This window comes from Pelodiscus sinensis, chromosome 10, assembly GCF_052426305.1.
Source record: "Pelodiscus sinensis isolate ZL-2025 chromosome 10, ASM5242630v1, whole genome shotgun sequence".
NCBI classification, from domain to species: Eukaryota; Metazoa; Chordata; order Testudines; family Trionychidae; genus Pelodiscus; species Pelodiscus sinensis.
The window spans coordinates 32,706,234-32,724,593 of NC_143061.1; the positions used below are offsets into that span (position 1 = coordinate 32,706,234).

The 18,360-nt window shown below is 43.0% G+C and overlaps 1 long non-coding RNA gene across 1 annotated transcript in view; it reads right to left on the reverse strand.

Moving 5' to 3' along the window:
• LOC112547677 (uncharacterized) overlaps positions 1-18,360 on the reverse strand; it is a 336,526-nt gene that overhangs the window by 11,879 nt on the left and 306,287 nt on the right. Inside the window, exon 4 of the long non-coding RNA XR_012906383.2 lies at positions 15,578-15,634. This is a non-coding gene — a long non-coding RNA (uncharacterized LOC112547677). The remainder of the gene's footprint in view (positions 1-15,577; positions 15,635-18,360) is intronic.

Genomic DNA, 18,360 nt, shown 5'->3' on the forward strand with positions numbered 1-18,360 from the left:
TCTCCAGTAACTCTTCTACCCGCGGCATCGGGTAGGCATCCATTCGGGAGATGGCATTCACCTTTCGGAAATCGATGCAGAACCGCAGGGTTCCGTCCCGCTTGGGGATGAGCACGATGGGGCTTCGCCAGGCGCTCCGGGATTCTCGTATGACCCCCATCCGCAGCATCTTGCTTACCTCCTCCTGCACGGGGTCCCACATCTTCCGAGGTAGCGGGCGGAGGGGTTCTCGAATCTTTTGTCCGGGTGGCGTCTGGATATGGTGATACCCTGCCGTGGTCTTGCCTGGCTGAGTCGACAGCACGTCTGCAAATTCCCGCAGCAGGCTTCTCATCCCCTCCCTCTGGGGCTCCGTCAGCTCCGCTCCCAGGGGGGCCTCTTCCTCCACGTCCTTGATGTCGCCTCCCCAGGGTCCCAATTCCGGCTCCGCCTTCTGCAGACTGACCATGAGGCCTTCCCGTTCCCTCCATCTTTTTAACAGGTTTACATGGTAGATTTGCGCCCCTTTTCGCCGGTCCGGGAGTTTGATCTCGTAATCCACGGGACCTACTTGCCGGATGACCTCATAGGGGCCCTGCCATTTTGCTAATAGCTTTGATTCTGCCGACGGCAGCAGCAGCAGAACCCGCTCTCCCGGGGCAAAGGTCCGCACCTGTGCCCCTCGGTTGTAGTAGCGCGCTTGTCTCGCTTGGGCCTTGCGGAGGTTACCCTGGGCCAGTTCTCCTACGGCTCTCAATCTCTCTCGTAGTCCTAAAATGTACGGGACCATCCCTTGTACCTTGGGGGGCTGTTCTTCCCATTCCTCTTTGATAAGATCCAATATGCCCCGAGGCTGTCTCCCATAGAGTAACTCAAACGGGGAAAACCCGGTAGAAGCTTGGGGTACTTCCCGCACGGCAAACAGTAGGGCCGGGAGGAACTGGTCCCAATCCCGGGGGTCTAGTTCTATAAACTTCCGTAGCATGGTTTTGAGGGTCCTATTAAAACGTTCCACCAACCCGTCCGTTTGGGGGTGGTATACGGATGTGCGGAGCTGCTTCACCCGGAGTAGGCGGCAAAGCTCCGCTAGGACTCGCCCTGTTAAGTTTGTCCCCTGGTCCGTTAATATTTCTTGGGGTAACCCGACCCGGGAGAATACCTTAACCAGCTCCTCGGCCAGGACCGGGGCCTTCGTGCTGCGGAGCGGGACCGCCTCCGGGTAGCGGGTGGCGTAGTCTATCAATACTAAAATGTATCGGTTGCCCTTTCTTGACCTCTCGAGGGGCCCCACTAGGTCCAATGCTATTCTCCTAAAAGGCACATCCACTACTGGCAAGGGTACCAGCGGAGCTCTCGCCACACTCTTCCCCGCCACTCGCTGGCACTCCGGGCAGGAGTCGCAGAAGTCTCTGGTTTCTTTGTGAACCCCCGGCCAATAAAACCGTTGCAGTATGCGCTGCAGTGTTTTTTCGCTCCCTAAATGTCCTGCCCAGGGGTTGGCGTGCGCTGCCTCCAGCACTCGCCACCGCCGCCGGGCTGGCACCAGCAGCTGCCATACCTCTCCTCTTTGCTCTGGGGGGCAGACTACCCGATACAGTCGGTCGTCTCTTACCTCGAAACGAGGTCCCCTCTTGCCGGTCCTGTCTGGTTCCGCCGTATTCCCCGCCTGCTCCCATGCATGCTTCAGGGATTCGTCCTCGCACTGCTCCCGTACGAACTCGTGGTCGTCCGCCGTCGCTCTTCCCCTATCATCGATGCTTGGCGTGTCTCCGGCCTGGGCCTCCCGCGGGGGCGTTGTTGCGTGGGGTCGTGACTCCGCCCTCTCCGCCTGGGTGGGATGGACCTTTCCCCACTCTTGGAGGAGTCGTGTTAGTCCTGGCCAGTCCCGCCCTAGCACTACGGGGTAAGCCAGGCCCGGGGCCACGGCCACCCGGCACCTCCGCTGTTGGCCCCCCTCTGTAATCAGGACCCATTGTGTCGGGTAGTGCTTCACGTCCCCGTGGATGCACTGCATCGCTATTGTCGGGCCCATTGTACCTCCTCGGGGCAGCAACGCTTCCCGGACCATCGTCTGGTTGCACCCTGTGTCCACGAGGGCCCATACCTCCTTCCCTGCCACGCCTACCTGTACGGTGATCTTGTCGTCGGCCCTGCTCCTAGCCCGTTGGTCGGCCATCAGGGCCCTCCCGTATGAGCAGTCCATGAACGGGCAGTCTCTGCGGAAGTGTCCCTCTTGCCCACACTCGAAACAGGCGCCGGGTGTCGGTGCCTCCGGGGGTCTCGGGGCTGGGTTCCTGTCCCCCGCTGACCTTCCCCGTGGGGCGCGGGGCCGCGGTCCCCGTGGCTGGGAGTGCGGGGGTAAGTTCCCCCGTCACACTTACACTGAAAATCTTACTATTGTATTAGGCAATCTTTAGGAAAATTTGAGTCTATCAGCTGAGATGTTCATTCAAACTTAAGGGGTATAAATCTTCACATAATTCCCTGCATCCTAGCAGGCTCCAAAGCAGCTCCTCACCAGCCACCATCTATGTTCTGCAGGAGGATACTATACCTTATTGCATCTCCAACCTCTCCCATAGGTGACTATATTGCTTCTGAAATGGCAATGTAGCTAAAAACCTTAATGAGAGTCCATGGTTGTCAATATTCATGTGTCAAAATTTCCAACTCCTTACTATATTAGGATTTACTTGGCCCTATCTAAACATAGGGGACTGGGCTAAGCCTTCAAAGATCCCTCCCAGATCTATGTTTCTATGATTGCTAAAGGAATACTAAATACTTCTCATGTAATGTATTATAGTTATGCTGAAAAGTTATGGAGAGTGATGAGTAAGCACCTAGGTGCTTTCTAGAATGTTTAGCAGCAAGGAGTCTCAAAGCCAAAATAATTTACTGGGAAAGTGGCTTATAGCATCTGCGGACACTAAAATCTAGGATGCTGGAACAATTTGTATAATGGGGGTGCTGGGAGTTGTTGTACCACACTGTAAACTCTGTATATAATTGAAACCACTTCAAGACGGAGGTATGGCCACATCCCCCAGATCCAGCATCTATGCTAAACTATCAGAAGACTGTTTGACTGGTTACATTCGCCTCCCTGATATACTTCTTTCACAAGGGAATGTATTATTGTAGACACATTCAGGAATAAATGCTCTGTAGCAATTATGAGCCCAAGGAATGAATGAAACTGATTTACATTTTTGGTGGAGGGGGTTTTAAAACAGCTTCCATGTAAGTTGAAAGGATCTTCCTGCAGAATAAATCCAAAATATTCAAAAGACGCTTCCATGAAAAAGCACTTCAATGTTTGTATTGATTTTCAAAATATATTGTGATGGTTTTTGCAATCTTGCATTGCCTTGCCAGCTGGCCAGAGAGGGGATAACAAAACTCTTCCGTTTGAATGGGTCATTTTCGAGATATATTATCCCCAGATGGCTAACTTTTACATCCAAGGCCATAAACATACTTTCAATATAGTTACATTATCCCTCAAATAGTACCCATAGATATGAATCTTGAAATGTTACAAGCGACTTGTAGTCAGATATCTCAAAAGAGTAGTGAGTTCCTCAGGTCTGAAGTGAGCTTTTTGTCCAAGGGCCTCTGTAACCATTATAAATTACAAGAGCATTGCATTTAAAGTAAAAATCAAAACAAAAAGGAAAAAGAAAAAACACTTACACAATCTCCCTCACTAACTCATTAATTAATAGTTAATTAACCTGTCTCAATATCTAGCATTTCACCAAAATTCTTGTCCATAATAGGGAAGTTTGCTCAGTCAGGAATATCCTTTAAAACAAGAAGTGACAATGAAACACACTATGCAGTGCTGGATAAAGGTCTAAACTAGCATGTTTGAGTAGTAGCCAATCCAGTACTACATTTCTCTTGTGGCAATATATCATAATCATGTTCATTGTCACAATTCTTTTTTTTTCCCGTGTTATTATTAGACTGTTTGCTGGTACATTTGTGAGAGGTCACGTTTCCGCAATTTACAACCCCCACTTCAACTTCACGATCAATTGTTCTGGCAAGGTACATGATACTGGAGCAATTCAGTGTCCCAGAAGATAGTCATCTTATAGTAACCCAAAAATGAATAGTCAGTCTAATTTTCAGAATACTCCCTAAAGCTGAACCAACTTGCTTTCTCTAATATCCACAGCCCCTTTGTCATTCTGCCTTTAGCACACATGGCACAGACTGTAGTTTAAAAAACCTTAAGGATCCTGGGCTACACTTTTTAAAACACTGCTGCGGTGTAGCTGTGCTGCTGTAGCACTTTAACACTATTATGCTGACAGAGCTTTTCCCACCAGAGCAATCAATCCCCTTTTTGAGAGGAAGTAGCTATGTTAGTGTGGAGCAGCTCGCCCTCTAGGGTTACCAATCCTGATTCCTGCAGTGGATTCAAAGGAAATTTTGCTTTTTGAGTTTCACGGGCAACTGACATCTTGTTTGAAGCTGTCAACTGCGAATCCTTTTTAAACAAGACCTCTAAGTCTTGAAAAGTCATCAAACCTTTCCCTGTATATGGACGTCATGACACTTCAGCTATATCCGTGCACTAGAAGCCATCAGTGTAGAGTTACACTGCTTTACCCAGAGCACTAGGAGACACACAGCGGACTAAATCCAGAAAAGGATTTAAGCACCCAATTCTACTTTCAGTAGCAAAGTCCAAATTTTAGATGCTCAAAACCCCTGTTTGGCTGCCATCTACCACTGTAAGGTTAGGTCTACACTAGATCTGGAAGGTCATCTTAAGGTACGCAACTCCAATACAGAGACTACATAGCTGGAGTCTACTTACTGCCAAGCTTGGCTTAGGGTGCCATATAGCAGGAGGCTGATGGGAGCAAACATTTCTGTCGACTTCCTTTAAAAGTGCCAGCTGGAGCTGCCCTCAGCATTCCATTTACGGGTCTAAATAGAATGCCAGAATGTCGATCTTATAGACATGCCCTAAGTGCCTAAATTTCTGCCAGTGGGAATGTTTAAAACTGCCTAAGACTTGATGCCTGACTGTTAGCTCATGTGATAGCCCTCAGCAGGATCCTCAAAATAGGCATTTCAGTACCTAGCTTGCCTGCAGGGCCAAATCTAGTAGGTATTCAGTGGCTTGGGCACTCAGTCAGGATGAGAAAGACTTGATGTGTAAGTATCAATGGAGCTGGAGTCAGAAGGTGGCAAATGAAAACACCTGCATTAACTCCTCACTCTGCCTAGTATGGAGCAGGGACTTGAATCCAGGTCTCCCACATTCCAAGTGAGTACCAAAACCGACAACTAACAGATTTGCTCTCACTTTCCTTCTAACCCAATTTTTAACATTAGACATTTACACTTTTAGGTACTTTATACAAAGGGAAATGACTAAAAGGAGACACTGACCTGTCCTTTCTATTCCTGGTCCCGTTCCTTCCTGCTCTTTTTGAATGGCAAAATGCTCTCTTTTCATATAGAGCCTGCAAGTCTGTTGAGAATTCTGTTTACCGCACATTACTTTGCACAGCTCCAATTACTAATTTAGTGTTCAGAGTTTAGCTTTCAAGCCTTTTGAAAAATTATTAATCACAGACCAAGAGATGGAATTTTAAAAACAATAAAATAAAAAGCCTGTTTGTTGCTTCTGGCATGTTATACTTTCCTCTTCAGTAGTTTGCTTGTTTTGGTATCACTAAAATACTAACCAAAACCATGTAAGAAGTAAAGTTTATGTAGAAGAACCCTGATCTTACTGAATTCAACATTTTGGTTTGTGTATTTGTTTAATGGGTTCCTACCACAACCAGAATTATTGCTTTAGATTACACTCACATCTGCGTGAATGTGAATTGGATTTAACCCTCAGATAAACCTTATTTGCCCTTTTTTTGGTTGTTTCAGAGGGGTAAATATGTTAGTCTGTAACTGAAAAAAATTAAAAAACAACAAATTGTCCTGTAGCACCTTAGAGACTAAGAAAACAATGTAGATGGTATCATGAGCTTTCGTGGGGCAGAAGTGGGTTGTCCTTTGAAACAAACTGACATTAAAACATCTGAAAATTGTTAATAAAATATTTTTCAAAAATTTCTAGTTTTAATTTGTGTTCACCCTTCCCCTCTCTGCCCCTTCTCTTTTTGCCACTGAGGCTATGTCTACAACTCTGCCGTGACTAGGAAATACGTCTGCTCTTCCGCTTTTTTTTTTTTTGCGGAAGAGCAGACATGCTCTTTTGGAAGCTCTGTCTTCCTCCTCCCACATGGAAGAAGGGCTCTTCTGAAAATTTAGCCCAGTGAAAGCCTCTTCCAAAAAAACTATCAGAAAAATCGCAATTTGCATATCTTTTTCCGATAGATCATTGTAGTGTAGACATAGCCTGAGTAATAAAATGAATGATGTACATGTTCACAATGTCTACCATGCGTACAGCTCATTACTCCTTTTGCTTCTTTAACTTATTCAATAGTTCTGCTACTTTGGCAAAATGTTACAGATATCACTGAAAGAAAACTTGAAACTAACTCTACAGCTTTTCAATATGTCTTCCACATCTGAGAAGCTGAAGAGCAGCAGAGCTGAGATTTTGAAGCTTTCGCCCCCCCATTTTGTACATTTGTCTGCCCTAGTTTCAGCCTATTTAAATAGTACTGCCAGCCAAGCAGTGAAAATGTGTTAGGCCCAAGACATTGTGCAATTGGCTTTAAAAAAATCTCATGATTTTCAAGATTAAAGTCTAGGGTGTTTTTTTTTTATTTTGCTTTCTGGTTTTTTGCACTTGAGGGTTCACATTTCCAAGAGTTTCTACACAACCAGTAGGCTAAAAAGTCTTTTATTCAGTGAAAGCTTAGAGTCTCACCTAGTCACAGACCCCAGGAGGTGAGGTTGAAGAAAAGAGCCAAATATAATGAGAGATGGTAACACAGGGCACTCAGTCGGGACAAAGGCCTCACCAGGGTAGCCATGTTAGTCTGTAAATAAAACACAAAAAACAAAACCAACAATGGCGCTGTAGCACCTTAAAGATTAACAAAAACATATAAATAGTATCATGCACTTTTGTGATATTTGCCATCTAAAGAAGTGGGTTGTGCCCATGAAAGTGCATGATATTATTTATATATTTTTGCTAGTCTCTAAGGTGCTACAGGACCATTGTTTTTTAATTTTTTTTGGGGGGGGGACAAAAGGGCATCCTATCAACTTGCTGGAAAACTCTAGCTTGGGTCCCCTAAATAGGCAAAAGTACTAGCTACCGTTAGTGCTATGGGTCTCAGACTTTTTCCTTCTCCAGCCTCTTCAGAGCCCCAAATAAAGCCTGAATGCATCTATTCCACAGGCCTCCCCTGCCTTCCTTTCTTCCTGCATATTCCTTCTATTCTGAACCACAAGCTTCTGGTCATATGGGACCCTCCTGATCACATGATTCTTTTGGAGACTATAACCACACCAAATGCCTGGCCTACCCAAACAAGCAGTCTTGCAGCATCTTCTGTTAAAGAGATCTGAACAATCTGTTAAGTTTGGTATGACAAACACTTCAAGCCTTACTTTTTCATTCTTGTAATATTATTTCTTATTTTCTATTTCCTAGCTTGTTTGGTCGGTCATCTCAATGTATTTGGTTTAGGAGAGCCAAGGCTAAAAGAAGGGCTTGTCAAAAAATTCCACCCATGCTGTTTTTTCTATTGAAAACTGGATTTTTAACAAGAGACGTCTTCCCTTGAAACTCTTGTTTTTAAGATTTTTTTAAAAAGTTTGCTGAAATGCTAAAGGTTTCCATAACACACTGCCCTCCCCCACCATAACTACCCCAGACATGTGTACATGCATACCCAAATTGTTCTCCAATCAGCATTATTTAAAACCTCAAACTGAATGTCTATTTGGTCATGCAAAAGCTGTGTATGTTGCAGGACAATGGAGCAATCTTCACTGGCTACATTCAGTATGTTTACAGTACAAAGGACATATTTCCAACTGTACATGGAAATATGACAAGAAGCCTCTTCCTCGAGGATAGAATAAGCCAGAGTAGACAGCAAGCTCCTAGAAAGTAGGCATAGCTAGATGACAGCAGTTTTTAGGAACTCACCCTATTAGTGCCAATTCAAAAAAAATGTTTTCACTGAGATCACTGGGAATAGATTCAGGACATTAAACAACATATGGATGTTGCTTTCTTCATGGATTATGTTTTTTAGGAAATCTGTTTCCATTTACTCTAAATTTGAACTTGGAAGGAGGAAACTTAATTGCATATAGAGAGTTGAACTAAATGTCCTTACACAGTCAGTATATTCTTTTCATATATATCTATATGCACTGTTTGGAAGAAATTGTGACCTCACTGAAGTCACTGAATGGCAAAACTCTCATTGATTTTAATAGCGTCAGGATTTTGTTTCCTTGTTAAAAAAAAAATGTACAACCTTAATTGTGCAAGTTGTGGTTCTGGACAGCTGCTGCTCTGCTGCAGAAGTCTTTTCTACCATCATCACCTCTTCTCCTTGCATATCCTCTATCTTGTCTTGCCTAATTTTTTTCCTTGCATGGAATCATTGATGAATACTAACAATAAAGCACTCAACAGGACCTAATATAGTCAGGCTAGATTCATTTGTGTACCTTTGTGCCACTAACAAACCTTTACTTGGTAATTATCTCAAATGCTGTCCTCTCATATTAACATGCCCTGTTAACTAAATGACAGCAAACTAAGATGGGAATACAGCCACTAATTTAGCTGGGCATTTAAATTAATCTTTTACATTGTCATTGTTGAACTATTTAAAGCCTCTCCAGCTCTACCATGGGGAAAAAAAGGTCTGCGACAGATTTTAGTGCTCATTGTACAGAGAAAAATTATTGTTCTGGCTAGTATTTTAGATTTAGGAACTTTTTTCAATCCTTATTAAAGACAGATTATAACAAATGATTAGGTTCAATTGAAATTCACAGCTTTCTCCCTGTGTGGCCAGTGGAAGTCAGCCATCTCTCCTAGGTGCAGTTTTTGAGGTCTGTATATTTTCCATTAATGTTAATGGTTTATATTGCTGTTTATCAATGAAAATATATTAGTCTGAGTACAGCAGAAATGGATACGTACATCAGTGTCATCTATCCATTTATATTCTTTCAGTTTGTTATAATAGCATTAGCTAGTAATATAAAAGCACTGAGGTGAACAATATGACCTCACAAGACATGCCAGGGAAAAAAAATCCTTCAGTGACAGACACTTTCACATTCAACACTGGAAATCATGCAGTCCTTAATTAGTAGAACCAGCAAAGTAAACATTATCTAGGAACTTATATTAAGACAGAAATATTTTATAAACAATCTGTTTTTGCTTTCATCTGCTTAGAGAAGAACTGAAATGGGTGCTAATGTGCTGCCTATCAATTCTTTACTGCAGACACTAAGATACATGGGGAAAAGGGGTGAGAATGATATTCTTGCAACATAGAAGCAATGTGTTTGGTTTTCTGGTACAGCCACTACCTTGCTGGGAGCTAGTTAGTATGTCAGTTCCCCCTCTGTGCCTCCAATTCCACACTCACCCTTTGTCTGTTTTGTCTATTTGGATTGTAAGGTGGTTGGAGTAGAGACAGACTTGTACTGTTTGCGTACGGTGCTACACAGAACTGGGCCCCAGTCTTGTTTCGGCTTCTAACAGTGTTCCCACATTAGTATGCTGCCTCCTTTTGCTTTCTGCTCACTCCATAATAGCCTTTCTTCTGGTAAATTGGCTCTTCGGCTAGGTCACCATTTTGTTTAGCCCTTTAAAAGTCCAACAGGCAATCATCCAAATGTCTTCTGATGAACCACTGTACAGCTACTGGCTGGTAGGGAAACTACACCCCCGTAACAGGTTCCAGCCCATACACCCGACAATCAGCAATCCAGGACTTCTCAGTTCACATTCTAGGGTGTTTCCCTAGGTCATTCCTTACCAAATATCTTTATTTTCTTGTCTAGTTCTGGGTTTATCACAGAAGCCTGCTGTACTAACCATGAGCACTTCACTCCTTGACAGACTCCTTATACTAGGTCAGGGTCTCCAGACTTATTCTCCCCCTTAGACTTTCTCCTTGTCAGAATCTGTTTCATACTGTCAAATGAATCTTTAGCAACAGGGATTTGTTTCCATATTGTTGTACCTGGTAAGCACAGAAAGTACACGAGCTTTTTCAGTAAATTAAATGGAAAGATTATTGTTTTTGCCCTAAGCAGACAGTACAGATCATTCTCCAGAAGATAAATGGAGAAATCAAAATTCAGCAAGAGATTGAGCACTTGTCAAACCAAATTGAAGGCAGTAGGCAGCAAAATTGGATTTTCTTTTACAATAATATGCAGTTCATATTCTACCATGAATACTGTAATATGTGCTTTCTTATAGAATATCTATGACCCATTTCTAGAACTATTCCTCACATCTTCAGTATATTTTCCTATATCATAACTCAATGCATAGTAATGTTAAGATATTTGATTTGATGAATAGTCTTATGGGACATATTGTCTTGACAAGAAACAGTACACCTAAGATTCTAATGTCAGAAATCTGTAGTAATTCCACCCAACTCAACAGTGTTATTCTACATTTTCAGATAGGATCAGAATCTGCCTCTAAAGAGATATATTGGCCAGATCCTTGACTGATGTAAATTCATGTAGATGCACTGAAATCCAAAGCAGTTATATCAATTTAAAATGGTGAGATCACTTCAAATATAATAAATAAGAAATGTTAGTTTCTTCACAACCTTTAGATGGTATGTAACCCACCAGTGGGGAGAAATGATCTGTAGGATTCAGTTTGTTTCAACTGCAAGAAAAAAGATCCAAGATCTGGACAGAGGAACGTGCGTAAAAGGAATTCACATTGCCTGTAGTTTACAGATGGGAATGTGAGGCATGGAATTAAGTGACTTGCCCAAGATTACAAAGGTTGTCAGGGACCGATCCAGGAATTCAATTCAGATCTCCTAGTCCAAGACTAGTATTTCAGTCACAACAGCATTCTTCTTTCTCATTTGTGATGAGACAAGTGGCACAGATATGGATATAATTATTTTTTAAATTAAGATCTGGATTTATAAAATTGCAATCTCCTTACACATATTCTCTAGAAGCAGTAGCATTAGATAAGAGGGCAACAATCTAAAAGGACTATGGCTAGTAAGTAGGTAGGTTCCATTGCCATATGAAGTAGTAGTTTTCAGAAATTTATATCTCCAAGAAATATTTCTTGCTGAAATTGGCTTAAAAATATCACAACCAGAAAACACTGAAATGTTTGAGTCTCAAAGAGTGATAAAAATGCACAAAAAGTTCAGCCTTAGGGAATGCTGTATATGATCCATATCAGATGATACTTAATATGAGCTGAAACTCGCACTGTACAAATTTTATTTAAATGATAGAGCTCAGGGAGCTCAAGAAGTACCTTACAGTCAGAGTGATGCTATCGACTGCTTGCTCAAGATCTCTGAAATATGCTTCTTCAAGAGCAACTAATAAAGCAAGATTGACTGAAGTCCCTTTTAGTCATTCTCTCAATGTTCATGTAAGGCTATTCTGAAAAAGTAAAAAATGTCTTTTTTTTCCTCTTCTGAGTAAGCTAACTGGTTTGATATTTAAGAATGTTCTTACTTCGAGTTCAAAAGAAAAAATGTATACTGAATTCTGATCTTTTCTGTCATTTGAACACACCAAAAATCTGTATCTGCCTCTAACCTTCAATGATGAATTCACATATTTGTGAGAAATGCTTAACTACATTCATTTCTTGATTGATGAAATTTCTGTACAATCCAACGAGGAGAGCCATGGTTTCACCTTACTGGTTTTGTGGAGCATGCGGTGTTGGTTTACTATTTGGTTTTTTTTCTTACCTTCCTTTCAAGCATCATGTATTGCTTACTGCTGGTGGATGTTACCAGAACAATGGTCTCATTTGTTTTAGCACATTGCAAAGTATTTTCCTACATTTGGAAATAATTCGGTCATTGTAATACTTAATATGTTATAGCCTTATATCTGTTATTCTAATCAAATGGTAAGTAAACAAAAATATCCAAAATGACTTTAGAGTTGGCCCCAAACCAAAAAAATCATGGATCAATTCATATCTGACTGTCTGCCACCAGAAAAATAAAGTGGTTATTTCTGATAATTTATTTTAGCAAGTTATGTATACTCTAATCACACTGTTGATATCCATATTTTAAATGCTTAGATTTCAGAGCTGAGATTGGAGTTAATATTCAGAACCATCCCCTCTTGCTACTTACAGTGGATTGTAGCTGCTATCATTGCATTGAAAGGTCAAAGATATGCTACTCCAGCTAGTTTACATAGCTGGTTGATGTATCGTACATCATGTTTCTGTGCCACCCACACAGTAGGAGACTGATGGCAGCAAATGCTGCCATTGGCTCCTCTATTAGACCCACTAAATCGAACCCCAGAAGCTTGACTACAGCTGCATCGATCTTCTGCATAATGTAAATGTGTCCTTAGGGTATGTCTGTGCTACAAACAACAATCCATGATGTTGAGTCTCAGGTTTCATGAGGTATCAAGATGCAGCTTTGATTATGAGACTTTTCGTCCCACCAGTTTTCAGGGCAGGGGCTACAGCCCAAACAGGAATGTTTACTATGTTATTTTTAGCCCTGCAAGCCTGAGACAATGGTCCTGAGCTCAGTGCTGTGTATTATTCTTTGCAGTGTAAACACATGCTCTTCCACATCACTACGTCTGGACATACCTCTTCCAAAAAGCCAAACTTACCACCTACACTCAGCTTGTTAACTGAGAGATTGGAGGACTTGTGAGGTGCATAAATCCAGTGAGAAAGATGTCCAATTTAAAAGAAGGATAGGTTAATGCAAAATTAGTTTTGGACACATATGTGGAGTTCCTGGAAAATCTTACGGTTTTGCTCGGTTTTGCCTTGCAGTTCCCTTTGAGCACCGAGTGGCTTTTGCAGAAACCAGTGGAAAGGATGTCAGAAATGCAAATCCAAAGCTACACACTGTGTGGGCCACATTTTCAGAAGAGTTCAGCGCATGTATACTTTGAGAATCTGGCGATATGTGTCACAATAGGAACTACTGAGCTCCTCTGAAACTGTCCCCATGTTTCCAACCTGCAAAGTTCTGCTTTGTAAATTAGTGGGCTTAATTCTCCATCTTTCACTTTGTGCAATCGTTTACACCTGTGCCAAGAGGATGTTATTGCCTACCAAAGCAGAGAGGGAGCATTTTACAGCTACTTTGCATTTGCATAAATAACTACACAAAATGCAAGTCAGTAGCTTAATGAGCATGTTATTTTATCTGACAACTAAGTGAAAAAGCCCTGTGCTTTATTCCTCTTATAGTTGGTGTGCTTAATTATGATCTCATATCCACAGTGTAAATGAGGGGCAACTCACTGGAGATGTATTTTTGCTAAAATCATCATGGGTCAGGCAAGGTATGTTAAGTTACAGCATTTGTGGTAAACTATCTTTTAGATCATCTACAATATATGACAACAACTCTTCACTCATCCTATAATAATGTAGATATTCACACGAAGGCAAATGACATGAACTGACTATTGAGCATAAGGAATTTTTGCTCTCTAGTTGTATAAATAAATTAAATTCAAAACTTGTTTTAAGGACAGGGAATGCGTGATTATTGACAATAAGTTATTAAGCTATTTCCCAAAGTGGAGGATGAGAATTATGCCAGAGTTTACAGAAGCAGAAAGCAAGAGCACATGCAGAATCCTTAATAAATAGATCAGTAATATTTTGAAATTAAACCTTATCATTGATTCTTTATGGTGGGATGGATTTTCAGGTCCTGGGAAAAGAAGAGTGTTTCGCATTGTAAGGTATTGTTTCTGTTCCTTGACTGACAAGCAACCCTATAAATCACATTTGAACACATTTTGACAGTGAATATTCTTAAATTGAATGCATCTCATGCTGCACCCACAACAAATGTATTAAAATGAAAATTAGTCTATTATCTGTGGCTCAGAGGTCCAAGTATTATCAAGTCCTTAAAATATTACAGAGATTACATTAGATGTACTAGCAGGGACCTCCTTTCTATACTGCTATTGTTGTCTGCTTAAACGAAGCACACAAGATCTTTTATAGGGAAAAAGGCAGTATGCCGCATTTATTGAGAATACAACAGTTGCATATGCTTTTCAATCACATACACACACAAAACATCATGCATACACAATCCTGTCAGATGATGTCGTAGTTACCAGTCCAGAGTCTGTGTCAATCTAGTGGCCAGCTAGATTGAACACAGAGGGGAGCAGGGCCTTTGTCGGTCGCGAGCCGATGCTCTTCTAGGGATGGTGACAGACGAACCCAAAGTTCCATAGCAAAGCACCCTGCTTTTATAATCCTTTTCTCTGTGACCGGAATGTTATCTTGTTGATGTCAATTGTTCCCAAACATCTTCCAAGGCTCATCCTGTAATCAATCGTCTTTAGGGGTGCCTGCTACGCTTCAAGACTCGTCAATCTGCCACTCTGCCAATCCTCTTGTGAGTAGGAGGTACACATGGATGGTTATAGATGACTTCTCTGCAGCCAGGTCACCTCGTTTTCTGGCCTTTGCCCATGCTCGCTCACCCCCCTTCTCTGGCCATCTGGTTCTAAGCAATATAACGTTGCATCTTATCTCGACACATTCATACTCCTCTCGCCCACCTGAGCAATGTTACAAGGACTTTTGAAATTACATAGATCTGCATCGGGCAAAGCAAAGAGGCATTGTAAATCAAGCAATTAAGGCTTTGGCCTTCAACGTTTTTCTAATCTTATTAACACAGACACAATACCCAGAACTGTCCTTCCACTTAGGCTCATTTACTAAACTCACTTTTAGGGCAAAGGAATAGACATTTAACTAAAAGGACTTAATTCAATACAATATTAAATGTATATTGCTATATTATTGCTACATTATTAGACTACATTACTATATTGCTAAACCTAAAATACAAATATAACAAAGAATAAAGCTTTCAATCCTAACAGTGTCACCACTTTTTCCATAATGTTTCCTGTCTCAGCCATCCCCCTTCTCTGAGGTAGGAAATCCCCCTTTTCATCTCTCCTCTGAAATTGATGGTTCCACCTTCCTCTGATGATCTCTCCTATTTTTCCACTCTTGATTGGTAGTCTCAACCAGGATGTTCTCCAGGCTTGACCCCTCTAGGTTCTTCAGGAGGGATTCTTCTTCTGACATTCACTGTCTTGTTTCCTATTTCCCCAAGATAGATGAGAATACCTGCTTTTACTCACTGAAGATGACTGGAGCTCTCCTCCAGAGTAGAGGGCATGTCTTCCTCCAAGGCAAACTCAAACCGCTGTCAAGATTTCATAGACCCTCCACAATCACCAGGAAGATATAGGGAAAATTCATGTTGATTTCACGTTCACCTATTCTTTCTTGGCCACTTGTCTACCCAGTCATAATACACATCACATTCTAACCCTTTCAGCACCTGGCCAAAGAATTGTTCACAAACAATATATAATATTTTTAAATAATTACCTGAGACATTTCCAAAGAACAAATTCATCTGAGGAAATCACAGCCTGATTGGATATTCTGGAAGTAGAAAAGAAGGATAAAATCATCAGATTTTTATTTGTTATAAATCTTTTGGTCAGGGCTACTCAGTTAAACACAGATGACAGTGAACCATCTGTCATTCTAAACTGAATAAAGACAATTCAAAATATTGCATGGGCTTTCACTCTGTTTCCTATGCAACCCAATGTAATATAATTCAGGGTACTGTCAACCTCACAGCCTGACATTATGTGATTAGGGTATCAACTAGTGTATACTGATGTAGGTCCATTGAAATTGGTGCAGTTACATGCATTTTCGCCAGCTAATAATCGCCTAAATGTCTCTAATACCCATTTTAAATTAGATTTAAATAAGACTGGTAAATTCTAAATCAATGTAATAGTTTATTCATGACAAGGTACACTACTATAAAGCTGCTTCTAAAAGAACAGGTATATCATTGTAGGACTGAGTTGTCAATGTAAGCAAGGAACTATGAAAGGGAATGAATGCCATTAATAAAACCTAAAAAGTAAATCTGGTAAATACTGATATGCACAAATGTATTTTTCCAGAGCCCAGTGGACAATGATACACAAACAACGCAGCAAAATGAAGAGTATAGAAAAACCTAAAATAACAGATGATTACATACAGTACAAACTTTGAACTTGTTGTAGGAAGCGGTCACATTATCTTCCTTGAAAAGTAGAGTAGGCTATCTGAAAAGAAAACAATCAGTAGTTTAACAGTATCAGAGAGAAGACATCAGTGGAAAAATATTGATTTCGTAGGTCATGGAGCAGGGGTGGGCAAGATACGACTCACAGGCTGGATCTGGCCCACCAAGCCACTGCATCCAGCGTGCGGGCTACCCTGCCAGGACCTTCAGGCACACAGCTACCACTGTTTTCAGTGCAGGGCTGCTCTGTGTGGCTCTCTGCTAAGGAGGGATGGGGAGGCTTTGTGTGATCTCCCTACCCCAACCCAAAACTCAGCTCCTATTAGCCAGAAACAACCACCAATAGAAACTGAGAGATTGGCCTGGAGGAAGAGGGGCAGTGCAAGCCTCTCCCTGCTCAGGCTGAGAGTCACATGGAGGGAGCAGCCTGCAGTTTTAATCAGTCTGGGGCTGCAGCAGGCAGGGAGCCCAGCCTGTCTTGGGGTGTGGCAGGACTGCATGCTGGGAGATGCTTAGGTAAGTGTCTCCCAGCCAGAGCCTGTCTCTGGCACCATTGTCCCTCCTGCACCCCGAGGGTATGTCTACACTACAAAGTTAGTTCGAACTAACTTTCATAGGCGCTACACTAGCGCTCCATTAGTTCGAACTTAATTCGAACTAACAGAGCGCTTAGTTCAAACTAGGTATATCCTCATTCCACGAGGATTAAGCCTAGTTTGAACTTACTAGTTCGAATTAAGGGCTGTTTAGACCCTTAATTCGAACTAGTGGGAGGCTAGCCCTCCCCAGGTTTCCCTGGTGGCTACTTTGGCCAACACCAGGGAAACTCATCTGCCCCCCTCCCGGCCCCGGACCCCTTAAAGGGGCATGGGCTGGCTACGGTGCCCGTGCCAGGTGCAAGCCTGCCAGCACCCAGCCAGCAGACCCTGCACCTGGCACAGATCGAGCCACCCACCCGATGCCCCCCAGCCCTTCCTCTCTTCCTGGGACCAGGCTGGCAGCTCCCGGGAGCTTGCCCGGGACGGCAAGAGGTGGGCACCTGCCTGGGCTAGTGTGGACATCGTGGACGTTGTCCACGATCTCCGCACTAGGCACAGGAAAGTGGCCGTCTAGGGCAGGAGAGCTGCCAGCCTGGCCACCCAGGAGCAGGTGTGCATGAAAATCAAGGTGGTCCACGGAGACCCCCGACCCTGAGCCCTGAGCTTACAATGGCCGTCCTGGGTCCGACCAAAGGTCCATCTAGCCCAGTAGCCTGTCTGCCGACAGTGGCCAACCCTAAGGACCCTGGAGAGGATGGACCGAAGACAGCGACCAAGCCATTTGTCTCATGCCATCCCTCTCCAGCCTTCCACAAACCTTGGGCAGGGACACCACTCCTACCCCCTGGCTAATAGCACTCCATGGACCCAACCTCCATGACTTGATCTCACGTCCCTTTAAACTCTGTTCTAGTTCTAGCCTTCACAGCCTCCTGCAGCAAGGAGTTCCACAGGTTGACTCTTTGCTTTGTGAAGAAGAACTTTCTGTTACTAGTTTGAAGTCTGCTACCCATTCCTTTCCTTTGGTGTCCTCTAGTCCTTCTTTATGGGAACTCATGAAGAACTTTTCTGTATGCACCCTCTCCACCCAACTCCTACTTTTAGAGACCTCTATCCTGTCCCCCCTCCGTCTCCTCTTTTCTAAGCTGAAAAGTCCCAGTCTCTTTAGCCTCTCTTCATATGGGACCTGTTCCCAACCCCTGATCATTGTAGTTGCCCTCCTCTCTTCCACCCTCTCTCTTCCCCTCTCCCACCTCCCACCTCCTTTTCCCAGTCTCCCCCAGACAGATTCCATTTTTGAACACAATTGTCCTTTATTTTGTACATCAAGAAAAGGGACTAGGGAGGGGTAAGTGGAAGGAGGTGAGGGAGGAATGGGGTACGAGCCCCTGATGGGGAGGACTGGGCTGGCTCTGTGGGTTCTGGGTGTGGAAGCTCTCCTGCAGCCCCCCAATTGTCCCCTCTCCCCAGATGGCAGCCTGCGGCAAGTGTAGCCAGGCTGATGTCCGAGTGGTGTGATGTGCCCAGTGTGGGTACTC